The sequence below is a fragment of the Zootoca vivipara genome, chromosome 6, assembly GCF_965207765.1.
Source record: "Zootoca vivipara chromosome 6, rZooViv2.hap1.1, whole genome shotgun sequence".
Lineage (NCBI taxonomy): Eukaryota > Metazoa > Chordata > Lepidosauria > Squamata > Lacertidae > Zootoca > Zootoca vivipara.
Window position 1 is genome coordinate 19,203,188 of NC_142589.1, and position 25,629 is coordinate 19,228,816.

At 46.1% G+C, this 25,629-nt stretch overlaps 1 protein-coding gene across 4 annotated transcripts in view; it reads right to left on the reverse strand.

The window, feature by feature from the left end:
* Positions 1–25,629, reverse strand: part of MEGF6 (multiple EGF like domains 6) — a 201,376-nt gene that overhangs the window by 103,415 nt on the left and 72,332 nt on the right. The gene's annotated exons all lie outside the window — the stretch shown is intronic.

Below are 25,629 nucleotides of genomic sequence, written 5' to 3' on the forward strand. Positions count from 1 at the left end.
AAGCTTAAGACTAATGGCAGGGAAGTTTGCTGCTTCCTTAATGGGGGATATTTTGCAGTAAGCAGAGGAAGAAAGAAAGCACCCAGGAATACAGGTCACAGTGAGTGGAAGGTGCTTGACTGCCTCTGTGGGCCATTTTCTGTAACAGATGGAGCAAAACTCTCACCCAGCCAGCCCTCACATGAAAAACACAAGTAGAGCCTTGATGGAACAGGCCAGAGGTCCACCTCACCCAGCAACCTGTTTTCACAGTGGCCAACAATGGGCTGTACTCGACGCAGCTATAAGGAATACGTTCCACCGGCAAAAGGAGTTCTCTGTGTGCAGTGGAATGTCTGCCTCTTCTTCTCCCTCTGTGCACCCCTTAAATCTGTTCCGGGGTTTTCCCCAACCCTCCAGAGCAGATACGGGGGTGGCTTGGGGGATATACAGGGGGAGGAGATGGGGGAAATCCCATTGCACAGGCAGTAGTCTTTGGGCTAGTGCTACTGGAGAGCCAGTGTGGTGTAGTGGTTAAGAGCGGTAGACTCATAATCTGGTGAACCGGGTTCGCATCTCTGCTCCTCTGCATGCAGCTGCTGAGTGACCTTGGGCTAGTCACACTTCTCTGAAGTCTTTCAGCCCCACTCACCTCACAGAGTGTTTGTTGTGGGGGAGGAAGGGAAAGGAGAATGTTAGCCGCTTTGAGACTCCTTCGGGTAGAGAGAAAGCGGGATATTAAATCCAAACTCCTCTTCTTCTATACTACTACTATTTGGTTGAATACCACTCCACGTGTCTATAGGAAGTGTGCCAGCAGGACCTGTACACACCAGCACTCGCCCCACTTGGGATTCCCCAAAACTGGTGTTCAGAGGCATACAACCTCTGGCTGTGGAGTTTTTCTCCAAGAGTTTTTCTAATCCTCTTTTAAAAGCCCTCCAAGGAAAGTATGATTGATAAGAACCTAAGAGCCCTTGCTGGATCAGACCCATCTAGTCCAGCATCTTGTTTTTTTGCCCCAATGGGAAGCTCAAACCACGACCTGAGTGCAACAGTGCTCTCCTCACTTGCGTCTCCCAGCAAAGGATATTCAGAGCCATCCTGCCCTCGACCGTGGAGATAAAACATAGCCATTAATAGCTTAATCATCCGTGAATTTGTCCAGCCCTCTCTTAAAGCCATCCAAGTTGGTGGCCATCGCTGCCATCTTGTGGGAGCGAGTTCCGTAGTTCAGCTATGCTGTGGGGTGAAGAATTGCTTTTTTTTTTTTTTTTGCCTGTCCTGGATAGTGCAGCATTCGGCTCCACTGGGTGTCCCCAAATTCTAATATTAGGAGAGAAGGAGAAAAAAAACTTTCCCCTGCCCACTTTCTCTACAACATGAATCATCTTCCCACCTCTGTCAAGATCCTACCTTGCTTGCCTAAAAACAAAACAAAAAAGCACCACTTCTCTCAAATGAGAGCTGCTCCAAGGCCTTGATCACCCTGATGCTGGAAGGTTCTCCCTATAGCTTCAAAGAACATCTGAAGATCTAACCAACTAGATGAAATTCCGTTTTCTGGAAAGGAGGCTCACAGGAGAATGAAGCACTTTCCGGAATTAAGTGGAACATTATCGGCGCAGGGTTATTGACATTGGCCCAACTGTATGCTTGCTTGTCACCTGATTTCATTTAGCTGACAAAGCTCTGGAAGGAGTTGGTTTAGATTTGGCAACCTCTTTGTATGATTCCCAAGGAACCATTATATCTTCGCCTCGATTTGGTTGCCAGGCTATTCATCACCTCTTTCAGAGCCTGCTGACATCTATGTGGACCGAGCTTGTAAGACTAAAGGAATTTCACCGGGGTTATCCCTGCCCACAAACCTGTCCTGATGTGTTAATATGTTCTTTCAAGGTCCCCCGGTGTGTGAATGATAATCGCCAAAAAAAATCTTTATAAATTAAGAGAGAAAGTTTGACAAGATTTGTTCGGAGCTGAAAAGTAGCCCTCTGGCTCAGGAGGTAGAAACTGAATTCTTGAGTTCAATGGGGGTATTGGGAACTTTTCCCATAGACAGGTTTCTACGTTTGATCAGACAGCAGGAACTTGGTCAGATTTCCTAGCGCGCGCGCACACACACACACACACACAATATATGTATATATCAAATAATCATAGACTATATGAGTTGGAAGGGAACCTGAGGATCATCTACTCCAAACCCCAGAAATGCAGGAATATGGGGATTGAACCTGCGACCTTGGTGTTTTCAGCACCATGCTCTGAGCTGTGTGTGTGTTTATGGATATACATTGTGGGTTAAACCACAGAGCCTAGGGCTTGCCGATCAGAAGGTTGGCGGTTCGAATCCCCGCGACGGGGTGAGCCCCCGTTGCTCGGTCCAAGCTCCTGCCAACCTAGCAGTTCAAAAGCACGTCAAGGTGCAAGTAGATAAATAGACTACAGCGGAAAAGTAAAGGGCATTTCCTTGTGCTGCTCTGGTTCGCCAGAAGCGGCTTTGTCATGCTGGCTACATGACCTGGAAGCTGTACGCTGGCTCCCTCGGCCAATAATGCGAGATGAGCGCTGCAACCCCAGAGTCACGACTGGACCTAATGGTCAAGGGTCCCTTTACTGTACACCCTAAATATAAACCCATTGGGAGGCAGTTAAACTGCCTTCCCCATTGAAGAAACAAGGGGAATCATAGAGCTGCAGAGTTGGAAGGGGCCCCGAGGGTCATCTAGCCCAACTCCCTGCAATGCAGTCATCCTCTGCCCAACGTGGGGCTCAAACCCACACCCCTGAGATTAAGAGTCCCATGCTCTGCCAACTGAGCTATCTCAGCAAGGTGAGTCCTAAATATATAGAGATACAGAGTGAGTGGAGCAATGGATGCAAATTTTACCTCAGTACAGAGGGCTCGTTTTCACACACATTTGCCAACTCCCTCCACCACCTATCCCGGCAAACAAGAGGCATTATCAGAATTCAATGGGACATTCCTGGCAGGTAAAAGCACTTTAGGTGCAAAGCGGTCAGTGAAGGGTGTGGCCAGAGGCAGCGGGTGGAGGGCCATATCTGACCCCCTGAGCTGGAAGTCCCCCTCCTGTCTCCTTGAGTTTTCCTGTTCCATTTCCCCTTCTTTTAAAAAAAATCATTTTTAAAAGGTACAAATTACAAACCCACTTCAACTAGCTAGAAGCATGACTCACATAGCATGCTATGAAAACAGAGCTAGAAATTTCACTTGTAAAGTAAAAAAAATTCCAGGATCACTGAGTTTCAGGTGGGTGGTTTGGGAAAGCTGCTTGCACAAATCTATTAAGTTTCATCCTCAAAATATGCCTATTGTGCTTAGGCCCATTGATTTCAGTGAGCCTACTCTGAGTAAGGCACAGATAGCTACCAGTCTTGGATCCTTCCCTTTCCCTTCTGCCTCTGAGTGACATTACTTGAGCATGTTTATATAAGACACATCACAAACTCCTCGGAGGAATTTCATTTTGCAATTCCATCTCGAAGTAGATGTGGATGGATTAGATTAAAAATCAGATTGTAAACCTGCAGGCAGTGCCCTGTTTATGATTCACTGCTGTAAGTATTGTAAAACACTTACATTATTATGTGCACTATGTAAATATTAAATGAGGGTGAGATTTTTGTGAGAACAAAAAAGAGAAAGAGCGCTTCCGTTGTACATTTCAGTGAGACCCATGGGCATGTGGTTCTGTAGTAATAATTAAAAGAATGACAGAGATTCCACACTGCAAGCCGATGCATATTTGCTTGGAGCAAGTCTCACTCTGAATTTTGCATTGAAGCTCTCCAACTAAACAAATGCACAAAAATACATATACTAGAGGGAAGCTTGCATGGGGGGGGGGGATGAAGAGGAGCATGCTTGCAAAAGTGTACATTCATCAAAACTGCATATGAAAAAATATATTTTAAGAGAAAATTGCACTAAGATGATAGCACATTCTCATGGGGATTTTCGCTGTGGAAATGTAGAGAACTGAATTTAAGATTGAGGAAAAGTGAAACTGAAAGTGGTAAGATTCATTCATCCCTACTCAGAACTGTCGCATTACATCTCAGCTGGAAGTAACTTTCCTATAGGAAGTTCAGAGGCCTACAGCAACAATACCGCCACATGGGTGTCCCCTTTTTGAGGCTGCTGGGAAGGAACAGCTGACAAGCAAGAAAGCACCTTTCATTGTTGTATTTAAGAAAGCCTTGTAGAAGGAAGAATGAAAGAAACTGGAGTCAGGGATTCCGTGTGCGTAGGTGTGCTTTTCAAGTTTCTGTCTTGCTGGGTAATGCTCTTAAAACATCAGGAAAACTCTGACAAGGCAGTTCTTCGAGATCTGAGTAATGAATGGTTTTCCTTTCCCTGAGTAGTGAGATAGGGGTTGCAGAACGCAAAGAGGCAACGTGACTCAATGATAGAGCATCTGCTTTGCATGTAGAATGCTTCAAGTCCAGTCCCTGGAATCCCCAGGCAGAACTGGGAATACCCTCAGTCTGAAACCCTGGAGAGTTGCTGTCAGTTAGTACAGACGCTCTTGAGCTAGATGGACTTAGAGTCTGACTCAATATAAAGCAGTTTCCCGGATTAGTGACACAACTCTTTACTTTTAACGGTACTGTGAACCTTTGGAGCAATCAAGCTGCAACCGTTTCTTGATCAGAGCCAGTATAGCAAAGGTGTGCTATTCAGAGAGGATGACTGATTCTTCTTGTTGTTAGGTATGTCTCCCATCCCCGTTCCTCTGATTGCTTGGGTGGGACGGTGTTCCTCATTCTTTAAGCCCATCCATCTCCAACTTGTTAGCGGACCTAATTTTCCTCGATAAATCTATCAACAAGTGATTGAGACACATGTCCCTGAATAGTTGAACCCAACCACAGAGAAGTGATCCAACTTGCAGAAGATCACACCCTTTTGCTTTTGTATTCGTCTTCCTATCTGCAGGCATTTGGCTGGCAAGGAGGACTCCGGAGACATATGCAGGGGCTGGTCTAGCTTCCTCCCAAGAACAAGTTCTGCACATTGGATGGCCCACAAGTGAACACACAGGAGGACAGTGTACAGAATTCTGGCTCCCTGATAGGGCTGCCCATTTTTGAAATAGAACCTTCAGTAATACCTTCAGCAGTGGTTCTAGATGTAGCAGTTAGCAGACAATTGTGCTTCATCCTGCACCCGAAATGCTTCACTCCATGGGCATACCCAGCATGGGGCAGGGGGGCAGCTGCCCCCCTAGAAGCAGGGCAGCTGGAAAGAACAGGCAGGGACGCTACCTGCTGTCCACCTCATTTGCATACATGCAAATGAATGCCGTGGAGCATTGTGGGGCAGCACTTTTTGTGCTGTGCTCGCTGTGACTTGAAAGAGTGTGGGCTGAAGTTAGCCCAGGTCCACGTCCAGATTCCCTTCAAGAGAGGCAGCTTCGCTGCTGCTGCCTTGTTTTAGTCACCGCTGCCATTAAAGGAGCGGGCAAGGCAGGAGTGCAAGCGCGGGTGGCTCCGTGTGCTGCCTTGCAAACGGATGTTGACCATGCCTCCTGGGGGGATCCTGGCCACGTCATTGCCAGCTAGCCAATCGGGTGGCTGGGGGGCGTGACTGGTGTGCCCCCCCTAGCTTTGATCCTGGGTACGCCCATGCTTCACTCAAATATAGAATCTTTGTTCAAAAGGCACAGCATGATCAGACCAGACTGGTAATTTTTTTCCCTTCTGATTTCTGGCAACCATGCTTTCTTGGATTCGGGTGTTTGCAAACATGTGGCACTTGTCGCATCCATAAGTTGTGTTTCTGAGAGCGCGTGTAAAAGCCTTGAGTGTACACCTAAACATAAAGATGCATGCAAAATAGCTCTTAGCAGCTGGTGCACACAATCACTCTGTGTATCACTAGTACCTTTTTCCTGTGCACCCTGAAGCCGCTCTCCATTGGTGGCATGTCCACACAATGGGTTCCGTGAAGCTCAGATTCAGAGGGCAGAGCCTAGCAAAGAAAAGATGGTGGCTATCTTCAAACCTCAGCAGATTGTCTGTCCTATGCTGAGATTGCAGTCAATCACCAGGACATTGCTTCTTAATGAATTAATTACTTCCTAACACCCACCCACCCCATCCATTATCCAAGAAAATCTAGGCCAAGGGTTGCCAAAACTGGCTTCCCATAGGCCTTGTTTGGTTCCCCAACCAAGATGAACCATAATTCCCAGATGCCCAGCTTTCCCTTTCTCAAAAACAAAAAGTTGCAAGTACTTTTAGAACCTGAAATACAAGGCAAAACATACAGACACATTTCCTCCCCCCCCCATTTTTCTTTTCTGTGCAAAATGAGCCTGCTCCACCCTTTCAGTGTCTTCATTTGCTCCCCTGGGGAAACTGCCTCCCTCCCTGGAAAAATTCCTGTGGGTGCCCAGGCATGCTAGAGAGGAAGGAACGCATTCGAGGAGAGATGCACATGTGGTTTGGCTTGTGGGGGAGATGTGTGAGAGAGACAGAAATTATGAATATGTGGCCAGTATGTGTGGTCTGAGATGCACTTGGGCAGAGAGAGAGAGACGGGTGGGTGCATGCTGTGTGCATATATATTTGTGTGCAAGTGAGAGAGGTCAATGTAGGCAGCTTGCGAGAGAGAGCATGCTATTGGCACCTTACATATTTTTCCTGGTACTGGAGAAGTTTCCCTGTTGGTATTAAACAGTCTTCTTCTTTGGCGATCTTCCATAAACACGGTTTTAACAATGGGTCCGTAAGTGACTGTGGAGGCCAATTCTAGATCCACACGTCCTTCCACAGTGGGGACATTGGTTTCCAGGCAGGAGTTGATCACAGTGTGGATTTGCCAATCGTACTTCCTCTTAGCACGTTTCTCCCTAGCGTCCTGAGATCAAGTTTCTTCAAAGCCCATGAGACCTTTGGTAAAGGCTGTTCTCCAACTGGAGCACTCGCAGGCCAGTGTTTCCCAGTTGTCAGTGTTTATACTACATTTTTTAAGATTTGCCTTGAGACAGTCTTTAAACCTCTTTTGTTGACCACCAGCATTACGCTTTCCATTTTTAAGTTTGGAATAGAGTACAGTGGTACCTCGGTTTAAGTACACAATTGGTTCCGGAAGTCTGTACTTAACCTGAAGCGTACTTAACCTGAAGCGAACTTTCCCATTGAAAATAATGGAAAGTGGATTAATCCATTCCAGGTGGTCCGCGAAGTACTTAAACTGAAGTGTACTTAACCTGAAGCAAACTTTCCTACTGAAAGTAATGGAAAGTGGATTAATCTGTTCCAGACGGGTCCACGGAGTACTCAACCTGAAGCATACTTAACCTGAAGTGAACTTTCCCATTGAAAGTAATGGAAAGTGGATTAATCGGCGGTTCGAATCCCTGCATCGGCGGTTCGAATCCCTGCAATGGGGTGAGCTCCTGTTGCTCGGTCCCAGCTCCTGCCCACATAGCAGTTCGAAATCACATCAAAGTGCAAGTAGATAAATAGGGACCGCTCCGGCGGGAAGGTAAACGGCGTTTCCGTGCACTGCTCTGGTTCGCCAGAAGCAGCTTTGTCATGCTGGCCACATGACCCGGAATCTGTCTGCGGACAAACGCCGGCTCCCTCGGCCTATAGAGCGAGGTGAGTGCCGCAACCCCAGAGTCGGACACGACTGGACCTAATGGTCAGGGGCCCCTTTACCTTTACCTCACTTAACCTGAAGCGAACTTTCCCATTGAAAGTAATGGAAAGTGGATTAATCCGTTCCAGGCGGGTCCGCGGAGTACTTAAACTGAAAGTACTCAAACCGAAGCGTACTTAAACCGAGGTATGACTGTAGTTGCTTTGGAAGACGATCATCAGGCATCCGCACAACATGTAACGGCATCATTGCACATGAGAAATCAATATATTGTGCGATCTCCCCAGTCAGGACCAGCAGGGCAAATCGTGGCAAAGCTGACTTCTGATGGTAAGCCTGATGTTGCCCAGGGTGCAGCTGATGCAGCAATGAATGCTCTCTCTCATTTTTGTGTTGGGCTCGGCATCCACTGCTGCCATTTTGTGATACCATGTCCCTGAGCGCTTTCACAAAATTCAAAATGTGATTGCTGCCCAAAAAAGATAAGCAATCCCTGTCCTACACTGACTGGCAGCTGCTACCCAGGGTTTCAGATGGGGCATTTCCCCAACTCCACCTTGAGATGCCAGGGATTGACTGGGTCTATCTGCATGCCTACACCCCTTCCCAAAATTAATTAGGTTATTGCTCCAGCACATGGCAGTTCTCTCACCTCTTAATAGTGGACCTTTTCATAACTTTCCCCCAAATCTTACTTTTGGCTTCCTCTGAAATCCCTCTGAGGTTTCAGCCACACAGGAACATCAACATTTGCTTTGAAATTTTGCTTTAGGCCAAATCTCACAGCAACTGGCTTTCCTGACCAAGCCCGACGCAATTTTCACTGAATGCCAGGAAAGTCTCAGGATTTAAGAAGCTAGATTTGGTGACCTGGCCCTTCTTTCAGAGAATTCTCAAAGGAAAAGGAGGAAGGGGGGGAGCCTACCTATTAGGAAAATCAATAAATGGAATTGCTCACTGTTTCTTGAAAAGAAAAACACGCATCATCTAACCGAGGAAATTGGTGGCCTTGAGGTGTGTTTAGTGTCTATGCTAAGAGGAAGAAGCTGTTCCAGTCTGTTTGGCAGTAAGAGCTTGATTCTAGAGATTAGCAAATTGGCTCTCCCCTAACAGTGCCATGCTAAAGGCTTTGGAGGTTCGGATAAACAAAGAGGACAGGAAATTTCATACATGCCACTGGCAAGCTCTGTGCTACACAATGGCTTCCAGAAAGATCTCCAATCCTGCCCCCCACCACCACCACCTTCCCTTCAAAAACATTCAAGAGGAAGATATTAGCTGATAATTGAATAAACAGAATCCATGTGTCTTCCCAAGCATAAAACATTTTCTCTCCCTCTTTCCTGAAATGCAGTTAAAACCTGACATTTCAGTTTTTAGGTCAAGAGGACAAGGACCTCATTTTTATGGACAAGTGTTTAAAACAGTGGTTCTCAAAGGGGGTGGCAGGAAGATTTGTGAATAATCAAGGAACCACATGAACATTTCGGTATAGTATAGCACAGGGGTCCCCAGACTACGGCCCGGGGGGCGGATGCGGCCCAATTGGCCTGCCAATCCGGCCCGCGACGACCCCCGCCGCCCGCCGCCCGCTCTTACGGCGTGCAGTGCGGCAGTGCTCTTCCGGGTCGGGAAAAAAGCGCCGAAAATCTCCCGACCCGGAAGAGGTCATTTCTGGTGCTCTTCCGGGTCGGGGGAGGCCCATAAGCATGCGCACAACGGATTTTCAGCGCTTTTCCCACCCTGGAAGCACGCCGCCGCGCCAGTAAGCGCCCATGCGCATGCGCACGGGCGCGCACTCCCCCGCCCACCGGCCCGCACAGGCGCGCGCTCCCCCGGCCTCCGGCCCGCCACGCGATCAGCGCGGTGGGAACCGGCCCAAACGCCGGTAAGTCTGGGGACCCCTGGTATAGCATAATATAGTATAGTATAAAATAATAATAATTGCAGAATATGGCTATGTATCTTTTCAAAATGAGAGCAAGAGCATTACAGGGAACTCTCTGCACCATGGAGGAGGGTCAAAGCAGCCTGTGGGAGGAGCTGGAGGAGGAGCCACTGGCTATTGAGTCATGCGGCCGCTGCGTCCGGCTCCGTCCATGGCTCCTCCCAACGTCCTGACGTCATGCATGGGGCATCAGGGCGCTGCCCACCCCCATTGCTCTTGCAAGCTGGATCACCTAGCTGTGATCCAGAATCACTGTTGAACAGAGTTGTGAACAGGAACAGATTGTTGTGAACAGAGATTTTCAACTCTGACAAAATAAGGAAGATGAGAAAAGAGAAAGGCTTCTTTGTTCTGATGAGGAGGTGAGAGTTTGTTTGCCTCAAATTAGGCCTAATATAAGTGAGATTACCTGGCAAAAGCAAGCTCACACCTCCCATTGAGTTGCTGTGCATACTTAAGGTACATATGTAAGATGCTGTTTGTAATTATAGTCTGAGAAATGGTTCATGTTCTGTGTAGCTGCATTCTTTTATACTTTCTGGGTGTCCTGTGATCATTGTAATATGATCACAGGTTGTGTTCTATGTTTTAAATCAAGCACAGCTAGGAATTGCTTCTTTTTGTTTTCCGATTTATTTATTATCAATAGCAAATGTGGTGTGGCCCGTGCAAATTTTTGTTCTGAAAGTGTGGCCCAGAGAAGAAAGTTTGAGGACTACGGGCTTAAAATCTGAAAAGGGAGACAGAGTTTGGAACATCCTATATGGTATATTATAGGAACTACAGCACAATGGCAACCATGTCTACTCAAAAGTACAGTGGTGCCTCGCAAGACGAAAGTAATTCGTTCTGCGAGTCGCTTTGTCTAATGAGATTTTCGTCTTGCGAAGTGTGGTTTGTCGCGGCAAAAAAAAAACCCCACACACCAAAAAACTTTATCTTGCGAAGCGCGGCCATAGAAAACTTCATCTTGTGAAGCGCCGAAAACATCACAAGACGCTTTCGTCTTGCGAGGTACCACTGTAAGTTGTATTGAATTCCTGGGTAAGCAGGGTTAGGACTGCAGCTGGTTGGACTATCAAGCTATATTTTCTGAATTTAAAATGTGCACATTGCATTTATATCTACAGGGTCTTCTTAAGCATAGCCGGCGCTGTGGTGCAAAGATCCTTCCGGCGCCCCACCCCCATTTCCAAGAGTTGTCGGTCTTTTCCCAAGCCTCTGTGGGGATCGCTCTCCTCCCGCGGAGGCTTGGGAGGCAAGCTGCACGCCCGTCAGCCATATGGTTGACGGGGCGCAGCTGGCGGGCATTCAGGAGGGAAAGGGGAGGCTGCTGGCAAAGCCGCGCAGCTCCCCCACTCGCTGGGGCGCCCCTGAGAGGCTGGCGCCCTGGCGCAACGCACCAGTAAGCCCAATGGGAAAGACGGCTCTGTATATCTATATATGTAGGTCAGCTTTATGTTAATGAATTTAAATACCAGTACCAGACTAAGTTCAATGTGCTGGTACGGGGATACAAATCTTGGGTCCAGAATACCCCTTATATGCCCAATCTACTACTAAGCTCTTCCTGAAAGTATCATGTTATCTGGAGGTCCATTCCATGCATTGCAGGAACTGTGCCTCCCATTATATACCAGAAAGGCAGCATCTCTGTTGTATTTTAGGCACATTAAAGATGGTGGACTTTCCTTCAATGGAAATTTTTAAGCAGGTTGTGATGGCCATCAGTCAGGGAATCTTTAGCTTTTGATTCCTGCACTGACTAGATGGCCTTGGGGGTGCCTCCCAACTCTACATTTCCTATAATTCTACGGTTCCTCTTTCAACAAGGTTCTTAAGAAGAGATTTTTATCCCAAGCAGTATCTGTATTGAATTTGAATTGCATTTATTCCTGATGTGTTTTCGCTAATTGCTTTGAGATGTTTTCATGTGTGTGTGTGTGTGTGTGTGTGTGTGTGTGTGTATAAATAATTCCAGTGCCTCTCTTTCCTGCTGCGGATGTTAATTAATTTAGTGTTGCCAAGCTGATGTTCTATCACTTATCACTGCTGTTGTAAAGGGTAATGAATAAATGTGTGTTTATATGCACACATTGCATTTTGAAAGTTTTGGCTTAGATCAGACATAATGACAAGTCAAGCAGTGAGGCTCCCCCAGCCCACCCCTTGCAAGCTCGCACAATTCCTTCTTCCGCTGTGTTCGCACATTTTTTCCCCTCCACTTCCTCATTTTCACTAACCATTATGTGCCATGGGATCCCAACTGGCAAATGATGGTTATTTAACCCCAGCTGGAACGCTGGCTTCATATCGCGGGTTTGCAAGCAGGGAACTAACCATAGTTTCCACTTTGGACATCACAGCAAACTGTGTTTGGGGTGCACCAGGAAGTGGAGGAGGGAAGCTAGGGAGGAGGGTCAGAGGTGGACTCTCAGATATTTGGGGCCTAAGCCATTTACCAGGCAGAGGGTCTTCTCGGTAGTGGTGCCCTCCCTGTGGAACACCCTCCCTTCAGATGTCAAGGAAATAAACAACCATCTGACTTTTAGAAGCCACCTGAAGGCAGCCCTGTTTAGTAAAAGCATGTTTCATCATGCTTTTACTATTCTGCTGGGAGCCGCCCAGGGTGGTGGAGATTGTGTGACCATTGGTCAGGGGTGCTTCAGCTGTGGTCCCTGCCTTGCAGGGGGTTAGGCTAGATGACCCTTGGGGTACCTTCCAAGTCTACAATTCTATGATTCCAGCTGGGCAAAACAGAGGCCTGGCAAGGGGTGTGGCCTGGAGAGGAGGGGTGCGGAGGGAGAAAAGTCCAGAGAAGCCTGATAGGGGGACACAGAGGGCCACATGTGGTTCCCCATCCCCACCTTAACCGGAGAAGCCGGGCAGTGAGCTCGGAGCCTTGTGCCTGCAAAGCATGAGCTCTACCACTAAGCGATGGCCCCTTGCCCTTACCTAGGGTTGCAGCCTGGCCTCCCTTCATCCATTCAAACACTCTCGAGTTGGCAAGAATGACCTTAAGTGGGGAAGGCGGCCAAGTCCCAGTTCACGGGAGAATGGGGAACAAAGACTTCTGAGAAATTCCCCAATGATTTGAAAACAGAAAACTGGAAGCCTTTCTGAGCTTGTGACTAAAGATCACTGCCGCCCAGCCAAGACTGCCTGGCTCTCACCCGGGATCTGTCTACACTCCCTGGAAGCAGACACCCAGCAGCAGCGGGCAGGAGCTGTGGAAAAGATTCCTGGCAGCAGACTCGGATGAGCGATCAGAGAGCAAAAGGGTGGAAAGCATTAAAACGGACATCGGTGAAGCTGTCGTTCTTGCAGTCTTAATGGGAATCAGATTTAATTTCTTCTTTGAGTCTTTTTTTTAAAAACAGTCAAATACAAACAAGCTCTTGGGTCCATTCCAGTCTTAAAACTACATGCTATTGGAAAGATGGACACTAAGCTCTTTGCTGTCTCTAGGCCATAATTTGAACAGAGCGGTCCATCGAGCAATCTCTAGAATGGACGGAAAAGACAGCCTTGTAAGTTGGGAGAACTTGGCCTGGGGCTCAGTTTAGCTATGCCTGCAGTGCTTTTTTATGGGGGGGACACATACCCCTAAACATTTTGTGAATCTTTGCACTTTTGTCCATTTACTGTATTTCCCCCCTCCGATTTGAACTATAAAATGGTGGTTTTCTTGAGCCAAAATGTGAGCATCCCTAAACATTTTTTAAAGAAAAAAAGTACTGGGTGTTCGTCTTGCCTTATTCCAGAAATGTCTGCCCAGCCACCATGGAGAGGTAGTTTCAACCACCACATCCTATGCCTCTAAAGTCTAAACTCTGCTCAAATACCACCTAGACCTGAGATTTCAGCATTTAGGAATGGGGGAGAGATTCAATTTTGTTTGTATTTTAATGAGGAACTCCCTAAGATGCATTTCCTGAAACATCACACAAAATGAAACATCCCTTGAGAAATTTGTACTTCTCTGAATTTTGCAGTGCAGTTGTCCAATCTGAGAATGTGTATGAAAATGCATATATAAGAGAAAGTGTCCATAAAAATGCATATATTCTTGAATATAGAAAACATACATTGGCTATATTGAGATAGTTGCTTGCAAATATGTGTACATTACTGCACTCAAGATATATGATATGAGAAATTCATGCTAAAATGCTGACAAATTTTCACTAGATGTTTTAAAATTGCATGTTACTACAGAAATGTGAAGAACTACACACACGAGAGAGAGAGAGAGAGAGAGAGAGAGAGAGAGAGAGAGAGAGAGAGAGAGAGAAACTGGAATTAGACTCCCTCACCCTTCTAGGGGTTGGTCAATCCCACCTGGCTTCACTTATCAAAATCCAGGAGATGGACCACAGTTCAGTGGAGCCATGGGTCTGACTTGATACAAAACATCCTCCGACCAAAACCAAGCCTTCCTTCAGAATCACAAGGACTGGAATTTTGCTTTACTATTAAGAGAAGGGCCATAACTCAGTGGCTGAACATCTGCCTCAAATGCAGATGGTCCCAGGCTCCACCCTCCACATCTCTAGTTAGGCCTAGAAGAACCCCCAGGCTGAAAACCTGAATAGCCACTGCTGATCAGTATGGATAATACAGAGCTAGATGGACCAATGGGCAGGGCCGGTCCACCCATGAGGCAAGGTGAGGCAACTGCCCCAGGTGGCAGAGTCCACCAGGGCAGCAGATCCCGATGTCAATCTTTCTCTCCCCCCTTGTTCCTCATCTTTCCTGATCCCTTCTCCCCTGATGAGGAGGGGAGGCGCCATTTTGGGGTCTGTCTCAGGTGCCAAAATGTATTGGGCCGGCCCTGTCCTTGGGTGATGCTTTTCACTCAAGCTCATCCTTCATGCTGGGAAGGCTCCAGGCGCAGAGCAGGCTCTCCACTACTGAAGGTGCTACAACTGATATTGAGTGCAGGGCTTAACGAGTGGCCCTGTCACCACCCATAAAGGTAAAGGTACCCCTGACCATTGGGTCCAGTCGTGACCGACTCTGGGGTTGCGCGCTCATCTCGCATTATTGGCCGAGGGAGCCGGCGTACAGCTTCCAGGTCATGTGGCCAGCATGACAAAGCCACTTCTGGCAAACCAGAGCAGCACATGGAAACGCCGTTTACCTTCCCGCTGCAGCGGTTCCTATTTATCTACTTGCATTTTTACGTGCTTTCGAACTGCTAGGTTGGCAGGAGTCACCACCCATACACTCTCCCTATTGAGTAACCTGGGAAGAGTGTGGGAGTATGCATAAGGCATGAAGGCTATACTTGGCCTCCACTATCAGCCTCTGAATGCCAGTTGCTGGGAATCCCGGGGGGGGGGTGTTGATGTTGCAATCAGGTCCTGCTTTGGGGCTTCTCAGAGGCATCTGGATGGCTAAGGTGAGGACAGGATGCTGGACAGGATGTTGGCCTGAGCCAACAGGGCTTTTCTCACATTCTTCCTGAAGACTTATCCACACTGACCTTTCCTCCGCTCTTTCCAGCCATGGTCTGTCCTTTAAAGATCCGTGTCTGAGCACCTATTATTATTATTATTATTATTATTATTATTATTATTATTATTATTATTATTTTCCCATGAAAACCCGCTCAATCGGAGCAAACGGCAATCTGTAGAAAACCTGAATTGACATTTGCTCCTATTGAGCACTAGAGAGCAGATTTTTGCAGGGAAAGTTTGGGGCAAAAAAACCCTGACACTCAGACAAAAAACAACACTCAGACAAGGAGATTTTTAAGTGCAGCCCTCTGCTTGGATAGAGTGTGGCAAAAGGCAAACAACAACAATGCTGACGACGATGATTTATTTGTACCCTGCCCATCTGACTGGGTTGCCCCAGCCACTCTGGGGGCCTTCCAGCATATATAAAAACATAATAAAGCCTTAAACCTTAAAAAGCTTCCCTTTATAGGGCAGTCTTCTGATGTTTTCAGATGTAAGTGTGGATAAACCCTGAGCCTAAATTAATGGTACCTATTGGGGTGGGGGGGGGAGAGAGAGAGGACATATAGATTTTTGAGATCAAAGCATTCTTTTGTACAACATTTGGAAAACAAACTGGACACCCCAGTGTGGTTGGCTGATGCTCCCTAGCACCCTGCGGCTGTCACTATGCAGCTGTTTGTTTAAGAAGAACTTCAAACATGAGGTCTCCTGAATCCAATGTCATTGAATGCCTGACAGAGACCATCCATCAAGCCAAAGTGCCGAGAGTGAGCAAAGTCTCGATCTTTGAGCCCAAGACATACAGCCTACATATTCCCGACAAAGCCATGAATCCCATCCACAGTCTGAAAGCTGCACGCATCTGTCCCATGACCCCACCACCCACACGGAGTCCTAAAGTTTCGTAAGTCATACACCTTCACTCCACACCTTCTGAAAAAGGCCAGACAGTCTTGATTCAAGGTCCAGCATGATTCCTGCTCTAACGTAATGCAGAATAATGAGAATGTATGTTTCTCAGCTTCCCATTTTTGAAATCTGGTTCTCCACTTCATGAAAATTCATCAACATAGTAACACTACTTTCTCCTAACAGACACACGAATGGTATACATTTTTTGCATACACATTTTTGCAAGGCAATTTTTCCTAACATAATGCATTTATTTGGGTTACTTTCACCAAACAACCTAATTTAGTGGCAATACCACCTGATTCCCGTGAATGTGGTATGTTTAAACTGATTTTAATACTGAGTTTTAAATTGTTGTAGCCCACCCATAAATCTGCTGGTGAAGGGCAAGCAAACAACAACAACAACAAACAAACAACAAACAACAAACAACAAACAACAATTTTAAGCAGTTTCTCCTAATAGATGCATGTCTGTAAAGATTACTTGGCTGGAGAATTGTGTTGCAAAATCAAGCGAGGTGCAACTTTCAAAGGATTGATATTTCTCAGCCTGCATATTGTTTCAGAAAGCGAGAATCAGGTAGGTTTGCATTAAAATGTGAACTGGATCAAATGTCTTCCCACACTCCTAGTGGTAGACCATCTGCTTTGCATCAGGAGGTCTGAGGTTTTGTCTTTGACCTCTCCAGTTAAATAGAATCAGGTAGCAAGCACTGACCCCTGTCAGAAACCCTCAAAAACCACTGCTGGATAAACAGTCTGACCTCGTAAAAGATAGCTTCCTTTGCTCCAAGTAATCCTGTTGGATCGCAGGAGAATCGTCACAGTTGTGGTGATCCATTGCAGCGTTTTTGGCACAGGCATCTTAAAGTACCGTAGGACCTTTCTCAGCCTGAAAGCCACACTGGTCCAAAATTCAGCATCTTGATTACTGACTAGGGTCCCTTTCAAATTTCATATAGCCCAAGTTTTGAAACAGCCGGTTCATTTCCAGGCCCAATTCAAGGTGCTCATGTCATACCTCCAGGGAAAAATGGGACATCCTGGTTTTATCATACAAGATGGTGGCGGCCATTTTGGATGCCACAGTTTCACCTCATAAAAACTGTTTTTTCAGGGCAAGAATGAGGCGCGGGTCACACAACTTGCCTGAAAGTGCATCCTGGAAGACACATGTCGTAGTTTGGGGTCTGAAAAAGTTGGTCGGTGTGTCATGCTAATGTTTAAAGCCCTCAATAACTCGGGCCCCAAATATCCTTCTCTACAGACAATCTCAGGTGCTGAGATTGGTAGATGTGACCCTCCTGGTAGTTCCTCTGCCCTCAGAGACTTGCAGGGTGAGTAGTGGCCTGGGAGAGGGCCTTCTCTGTGGTGGCACCTAACCTGCGGATCACCCTCTCCACAGAGGTGTGTCTGGGACCTCTTTTGCCACTTGAGGTGTATAGTTTTCAGACACACCTTACTTTGTGATTGTAGATTACTTGAAACAGTTTTAACTAGTGCATTTTAGTGCTGCAACTTGCCCTAGGACCTTAGGCTGAAGGGCAAGTGAATAATAATAATAATAATAATAATAATAATAATAATAATAATAATTCATTTTTGCAAAACGTTCCAGGGGCCACATACCAGCAGTGGGTGGATCCAGATTCAGAAATGGGCAGAGCAAAATATGTGAACCCCAGCTCTCATCTGACTAAGTCAGCCGGATGGGTCAAGGATGATGGGAGTTATAGTCTGACTACTTGTGGACGACACCATTTTAGCTAACTCAGATGTTGCACTTACATGTGAAAGTAAAAGGAAGGAAGATGGGAAGGATCTGCTAATGGCCCAGGGACAAGATAGGGGTAGGAAAGGTGTGGAATGTCTCCAACTTCCATCAGCCACAGCCAGCATGGTCCATGGCTAGGATGATGGAACTTGGAGCCCAGTAACATCTAGAGAGCCACAGCTTCCTCATCCCTGGACAGAACCACATGCCCTCCAACACGTTGAGTCTCAAAACTGAGTCATGCATCTTTCCCCCCCCCCCAGGGCTATGTTTTTGCACAAGAGCATGGGACCCAAAAACACATGTTCTGGGGAGCTATGTGAAATTTTGGTGCAAAACCGTGTGAGATCACAGTGTCCAAAATGGCTGCTGTGCTCTCGCAGGGGAAAACAGGATGTCCCGGTTTTTCTGGGACGCTTGTGGGGTATGAAACCAGTGATTGGACACAATGGGCGTTGTTAGGCATCTTCTAAGGCTCATGCCCGGTCAGTTCTTGACCTTGTGGTTCTGCCTTCTCTGTGTTGTTCTAGTCTGTGCTTTCCAGACTTAGTTCTGCTTTGCTGTTGCTCCCTTTCCAGGAAAGCCTTTACAAGTGGTATTGGTAACCATGCCGATTATGGATCACACAGCCTTTATGTAACCAAATCACTTGCAAAAGTTACTTTTTAAAGCTATTAAGAGTCGTAAGCAACTTTTACAGATTTGCTAATGGGCGCCAGTTGTTTTTAATTGTTTTTTCTTTAAAGAAAATAAAAATCCATTTAAATGTTTTACTTTCCCTGTTAATATGCCTTTACTGTGTGTATTTCAGGTCCCACCCCATGTATGGAATCAAATCTCTCTCTCTCTCTCTCTCTCTCTCTTTGTGTGTGTGTGTGTTAATTTGAAGGTCTGTGGGCTATTAAGAAATATGAACTGAACAGTAATAAAAGCAGGACATAATATTTTACAGGGACAGTCCTTTGTTTGGTAGCCAAGTTTGATTCCCACCTCCACTCTTTTCTCCCTGCCCCTTTCCCCTTGTGTGTCCTTTTTTCACTCCAAACTGTGGCCCTCCAGATATTTTGGCCTACAACTCCCATGATCCCTAGCTAACAGGACCAGTGGTTGGGGAAGATGGGAATCGTAGTCCAAAACATCTGGAGGTTGGAAGTTTGGGGATGCCTGCTTTAGATTGTAAGCCTGCAGGTAGAGACTTCCACCCTGGGAGGGATGCATACAATCTAAAAAAATAAATAACATTTGAAGGAACCCTCAATTTCAGTGATAGGGGGACTCTTTTCCCCTTCGGGTCAACCTTCTGGGGAACCACATCACAATAGTTGCAGGGGCCAGAGGCAAAACTGGGCAGACGGGGTCTTTCTAAATGGTCTAGGCAGCCTTCCTGGTCTTGTGGGAAGTGGTGGCTGGTGTCCACTGGGATTGGAAGGCAGGGAGGTTCACAGTAGGGGGCGCTAGAGACAATGGTCTGTTTGTAAGTAGGAAGACAGGCATGTGGAGACTGAGGCTGGTGGGCCAGTACTGCATTTGCTCTAATGGACTAGCTTCCACTTCTCTTCCCTGTATAGAAGCATTTAATGAGATGGAAATGGTTTCACAAGCTATGAAAGACCTTCTATTGCCCCCTTCCCCGAGCTGAGTCAAAACTGAAAGCATCAAAAGAGCTATATCCCCTCGTGGAACATCTAATCTTTCCAAGCCCAGCTGTTTGAGGAGAAGGATGGGGGGGGGGAGTGAGGTGATCGCAAGTTTGGATCAAAGGTATAGGTCAGTCTGAGGCTAACGCGCGGGTCAGATATAATGCTAGCCAAGGCTGCTGGCCAATCTTGATTACATAACAGCGATGCGTGGCTTGGATCGCCAAAGCGTCGGCAAGAGATGGTTCATTTCCCCCGATGGCTGAGAAACCTTTAATCATTCAACAGGCTAATCCCTGTCCCGGGAATTCTGGGGAAATTAAAAATGGCTTAGCTTGACTCAGATACGGGCAACAGTGTTCGTTTCACACATATTGATAGTACAAGGAGCCTGGAAATATTTCAATCTCCCCACCCCTCAATAAAATATACTCTAATGGCAAGGAAAGAAAGAAAGAAAGAAAGAAAGAAAGAAAGAAAGAAAGAAAGAAAGAAAGAAGAAATGATTGCTGAAATTCCTGAACATCCAGCCCACCAAGAGTGTTTCATGCTCCCAGATGTGCTTTTAATGCACATTCATAAGCAAAGGTGCCATTTTATCCCTGTAACCAAATCCATCCAGACGCAGCTCTGATCAAACGCTGGTGTCTAGAGAAGTATGAAGAACTCAGTCTTTGAAGTGTTTGCTCTGATCTGATCTGTACCTGACTAACATGAGGATCAGAACATAGATATCCACCAGATTGCTTGCTTGCTTTGTATTTTGAAAGAATATGTTGGAATGTTGGTTTACTCAGCTCAGTATCATCTACAAACTGACCACTAGCAACTTTCCAGGGTCTGGGAGAAGCATTCTATCTCAGTCCCTTCCTGGAGATGCCGGCATTTGAACCTGGGCCCTTCTGCAAGCAAAGTACAGTGGTACCTCGACTTAGGAACGACTCGACAACCGAATTTTTCAACTTACGAATGGGGCTAATGGCCGCACGCTTACGAATGTCTCGATATCCAAAAGAAAACCGCAGCGGTTTTAGATAGGGATTTTTCAACTTACGAATTTTTAGATAGGGTTGCTTTGACTTACGAATTTTTCCGTTTTCAATGCATTCCTATGGGAAATCGCGTTTTTAATGGCGTTTTTCGACTTACGAATTTTTCGACCTATGAAGGTGCCTTCAGAACGGATTAAATTCATAAGTCAAGGCACCACTGTAGATGCTTTACCACTGAGCTAGGTCTGATCCATGTTTGGAAATGGGTGCTTACATGTGAATTTTTGTATGGGTTGAAAAACTGCAAGTTAATGTAGAAATGCGAAAGATTAGCTGAAAGGGTGAAAGCACATAAACAAGACCTGGGTCACAAATAGACTGGTTTGTCTATTCCTGAAAATGTCATTCCTTCTGGGGATTCTCTCTGTCACCTAACGGGAGGTGACACAAGGAAATTTGCTGGTCTAAAATGCTTCAGAGCCAATTGATTTTTATATGGTGAAGTCAATGCACATTGGCCGTGAAGTTCACCAAAACCAGACGGTTGAACCCTCCGACACATCTCCAGACTGTGACTCACCATGTCATGGCACAACTCACTTGCATGGTTTCTTTTTCAGGATGTGGTTGATGAGTTGTGATCTGAACAGATGCTGAAGTTTCCCCAGACCAGACCGGTTTTCGCAGGCCTCGGTTCAGACACCAACTTAAACATGGGCCTGTGAAATATGGGCTTCCATGAAGAATTGGCTCATGCAATGGAACAGAACCTTGTGGAGTCTGAGGGCCATCTGCCCTTCTACGCAACCTTCAGGGGCCATGCATCAGTGGTGGGCAGGGCCAGAAGCAAAAAATGGGAGGGCCAACGAGTGCTAATTTTGATTTTGTCCAGTGGGGTTGCTTCTACACACATTCACAGTCATGGCCAATTGCATTTTACGCAGAGCAGACCCCCTGAAATTAATGAGCCTAAGTGAGTCCTGGCCATTCATATTGATGGGTCTACCCTGAGTAGGACTAGCATGGAATGAAACCAAATTATCCCTCTTTATCCTCCATCCAAGCATTCTCAGATTTCAAGAACCCACTCCAGCCAAGCAAAAGCAACAAGGGGTGTGCCCTGGGGAGAGTGGGAGTCACCTAGGGAGAGTTCCAAAGGACTTGGAGTCTAGCAACCTCTAGAGATCTACAAATTCCCCATCCATGTGAAGAGACTTTCACCAGCCAGCAATTGGGCAATGTGCATTCTGCTGCCAGGGCCAATATCAGGGGCCATTGTTGGATAGCCTCCAAGCCCCATGCCTAGTCAGGGCCCACTGCCAATTCTTGAACCTATTGACCTTGTGGCTCCACTGTCTCCATGTTGTTTCAGCCTGTACTTTCCAAACTTAGTTTTGCTTTGATTTTTCCCTTTCCAAGAAAGCCTTTAGAAATGGTATGTGTTATGGATCACACATTCTTTATGTAACTGAACCACCTGAAAAAAGTTTCTGTTTCGAACTATTAAGAGTCGTGAGCAACTTTTACAGATCTGTTAATGGGCACTGGGTTGTTTTAATGTCTTTTAAAAAATAACAAATAATCTATTTAAAGGTTTTACTTTTCCTGCTAATATACCTTTTTGTGTATTTGAGGTCCCCACTCCTTGCATGAAATCAAAGATCTGGGAGTGTGTGTTTTAATTTGAAGGTCTGTGGGCTAGTAAGAAATATGAATTGAATGGTAATAAGAGCAGGTGACCTATTTTACACAAGACAGTCCTATATTTGAAGGAATCTGCTATTTTAGGAATAGGGAATCTTTCCAGTTCAAGGGCCATATTTCCTCTTGGGGGCCACATGCCAGAAATTGGTGGGACCAGGGGCAAAAGTGAACAGAGAAAGTCTTTAGAAATGGTATATACAGCCTTACTGGTTGAGGAACACAGATTCCTTATGTAACTGAGTCAGTTACAAATGTTTCTATTTTGTGAGCGACTTTTGCAGAATTGCTAAATCTTGCACTTTTTTTTTAAAAAAAGTTCCCTTTAATGATTGCACGGAAGATACAGTGGACCCTCCGGATATGAATTAAATTCATTCCAGGGGTCTGTCCGCAATCTGAAAAGTCCGTAGACAGAGGTACCGCTTCTATGCATGCAGCGAAACCCAGAAATATACACTTCTGGGTTTGCCGCGTTCTTAACCCGAAAGTTACATATCCAGAGCGGTACGTAACGAGAGGGTCCACTGTATGTACAAACTCACTACACATGAACAAATTGTGAACAAACATAGACTTGCCATGGATAAATTTAACGATATTTGGAATTCATTTTTTATAAATACCGTATTAGATTAAGGTCTGGTTAACTGCAACAACAACAACAACAACAACACACACACCATTTTTTTGTAATGTACACAATATAATTTTCCTGTTATTATTGCTCTGCTTTGTTTTCTACATGGGTACTATTTCTTCTTTTTTGTGTCTTACCTCACTCTTGTAATTTTGTACTTTTTATTTTTCAATAAAGACTATAAAAATATATATGAAAAATGTACTTAAATGTTTTATGTGTCCTGTTAATATACCTTTCTATTTGCACTCACACTCCTTGTATGGAATCATTCATTCATTTATGTATTTATTTATTTGATTCCATTTTTATGAATCACTTTCAATAAAACATCTTGGAACAATTTCACATCTGGGGTGTGTGGGTGTTTTTATGAATGTGAACTGAATGTGCCCCCCCCCCTTTTGAAGACAATTTTCTCTGTGGAGGAATCCTATGTCAGGGATAGGGAGTCTTTTTCCAGCTCAAGGGTCACATTTCCTTTCAGGGGTCATGTGGCAGTGGTGGGCGTGGCCGGAGGCAAAAGTGGGTGGAGTGACAAGTGTTAATTCATGGCTAGTTTCTACACACACACTCCTTCTCTGTCCTCCATCCAGGGAAGCAAAGAGACATTATCAGAAATCAAGGACACATTCCAGCCAGGCAAAAAACACTCAAGCAGGATCAGTATCAGGTGTGACTTAATCTGTTTGATGATCTCTGCAGAGGAATGGTGGGAGGAACCAGCTGGGGAAGCTCAGAAGAAGAAGGCTCAGAGCCTGGGGACTGGTGGTTGGATGACGATGAGTGGACCTCAGAGGGAGCAGACTGGGAAGAAGAGGTGTTGGAAGCCAAGGAGGCAACAGGGCTTAGTGAGCTGGGGGAGCCTGTGGCAGACAGCAGTGCAGAATCAAAGGCAGACGCTGAAACAGGTGTGTGGGAGGAGGGAGGCCAAGAGGTAGATAGGAGTCAGGCTGCTGAAGAGTCACAGTGTCTCCCCCCTCCTACTGAAACAAGCTTTCCCCCCCCCTGGATCTCCCAGAACCCAGAGAGGCATGAAGTGTGAGAAGCAAAGGCAGATATGCAGGCGTGGTCTCAGATTACTTGGGGAAATGATAGAGAGGGTAAAGGTAAAAAAAGGAAAGGACCCCTGGATGGTTAAGTCCAGTCAAAGGTGACTATGGGGTTGCGGCGCTCAGCTTGCTTTCAGGCGGAGGAAGCTGGCGTTTGTCCACAGACAACTTTCCAGGTCATGTGGTCAGCATGACTAAACAATTTCTGGCGCAATGGAACACCGTAACGGAAACCAGAGCACACGGAAACACCGTTCACCTTCCCGCTGCAGCGGTACCTATTTATCTACTTGCACTGTTGTGCTTTCAAACTGCTAGGTTGGCAAGAGCTGGGACTGAGCAACGGGAGTTCACCCCGTCACGGGGATTCGAACCACCGACCTTCTGATCAGCAAGCCCAAAAGGGTCAGTGGTTTAGACCACAGTGCTACCTGCATCCCAATAGGAAGGAGGAGACTTAGGTAGCTGTGGGGAGATGAGACCTACCAAAGATGAGTTGCTGTGCTCATTAGGCAGGCACTCCTGTGCAGACCCTGTTTGTTCTAATAAAGAGTTAACTTCACCTACTCCCTGTGATTTACTGCTGGCTCACTTGTGACACCTGGGGAATGGCCAGCAGGTCAGATAGAGAGAACTGGAGGGATCATCACATTTGCTGTTGCCCCCAAGCTTGAGGCTCCTCAAGCCTGCTTGATTTGAAGGTTGTCTGGTTCAAGTCTGGTATAAACTTAAATAACCATAGAAAGGGAGAGTGAGAGGGGCCTTGAAACTGTATACCAACAGTTCAGCACCAGGACAGCCAACTGAGGCTCCATCTGCACCATGCATTAAAAGCAGTATCATACCACTTTAAACAGCCATGCCTTCCTCCAAAGAATCCTGGGAAATGTAGTTTGTTATGAATGATGGGAATGGAAGCTCTGGGAGGGGGTCGGCTAACAGCTCTCAGCACCCTTAACCAACTAACTACAGCTACTGGGATTCTTTGAGGAAGACCACGACGGTTTAAAGTGGTATAGTGCTGATTTAGACGTACAGTGCAGATGGGATCTGAGCAGGTCCACAGTTCACCTGGTTGCCATCTGCTCCGCTATGGTTCTGTTTTTGTATAAGATGATAGTTTAGAAGATTGCGTCTTTTCACATAAACTAGCATACCGGTAGTAACAAAGAAGACCAACAGCAATTAAAAAGGCAACCAATGTTGTTGTTTTAAAAGCCACAGATCACACACCATAAAGACCAGGAGCCTTGTATCTGCCTGCATCTCTTTGGAAAATATTGCAACCCAAGCCATGTGCCATGTTTGGCATGAAAAGTTGGTCGTGGGCACACAAAACCATAAAACTCATTTCCTTCAAGTCAAACTCTCTACCTTTGGAAAGTGAAACCACCACCCCTCTCTCAAACAGACAGCGCAGACTAATCCACTTAAATCCGGCTTAGCAATTAAACACACATAAACACACTTTTCCAAAACATTGTTGGAGTAGAGGGGGAAAAAAACCTTTTTGAAGGCCAAGCTCAATTGCTTCCCAGATGAAACTGAGCTTGTGAACGGGGCACACTGGGATAAAACCCTCCATCAACAGCTAGTGACCACTGGAACTGGTGGGGTGGAAGGCAAGGAGGCTAGCAGTAGGTGGAGCCAAAGCCAGTGACTGACAGAGTCAGAGCCAATGAGAGGCAAAGCCAACTCATTCTGGTTTTGTTCCCATTCTCTCCTCCCTGCTGAGCTCAAGAAGGGCTACACTAGGTCTCAGTACACATCACTGGCTTAAAACACAACTAGGTCATTCTTTTCTCAATTTGAATCAAAGCCGATTTGGGTGAAAAATCCATCAAAATGCAGTATTTTGTAAGGGTTGTCTCATAGAACAGGC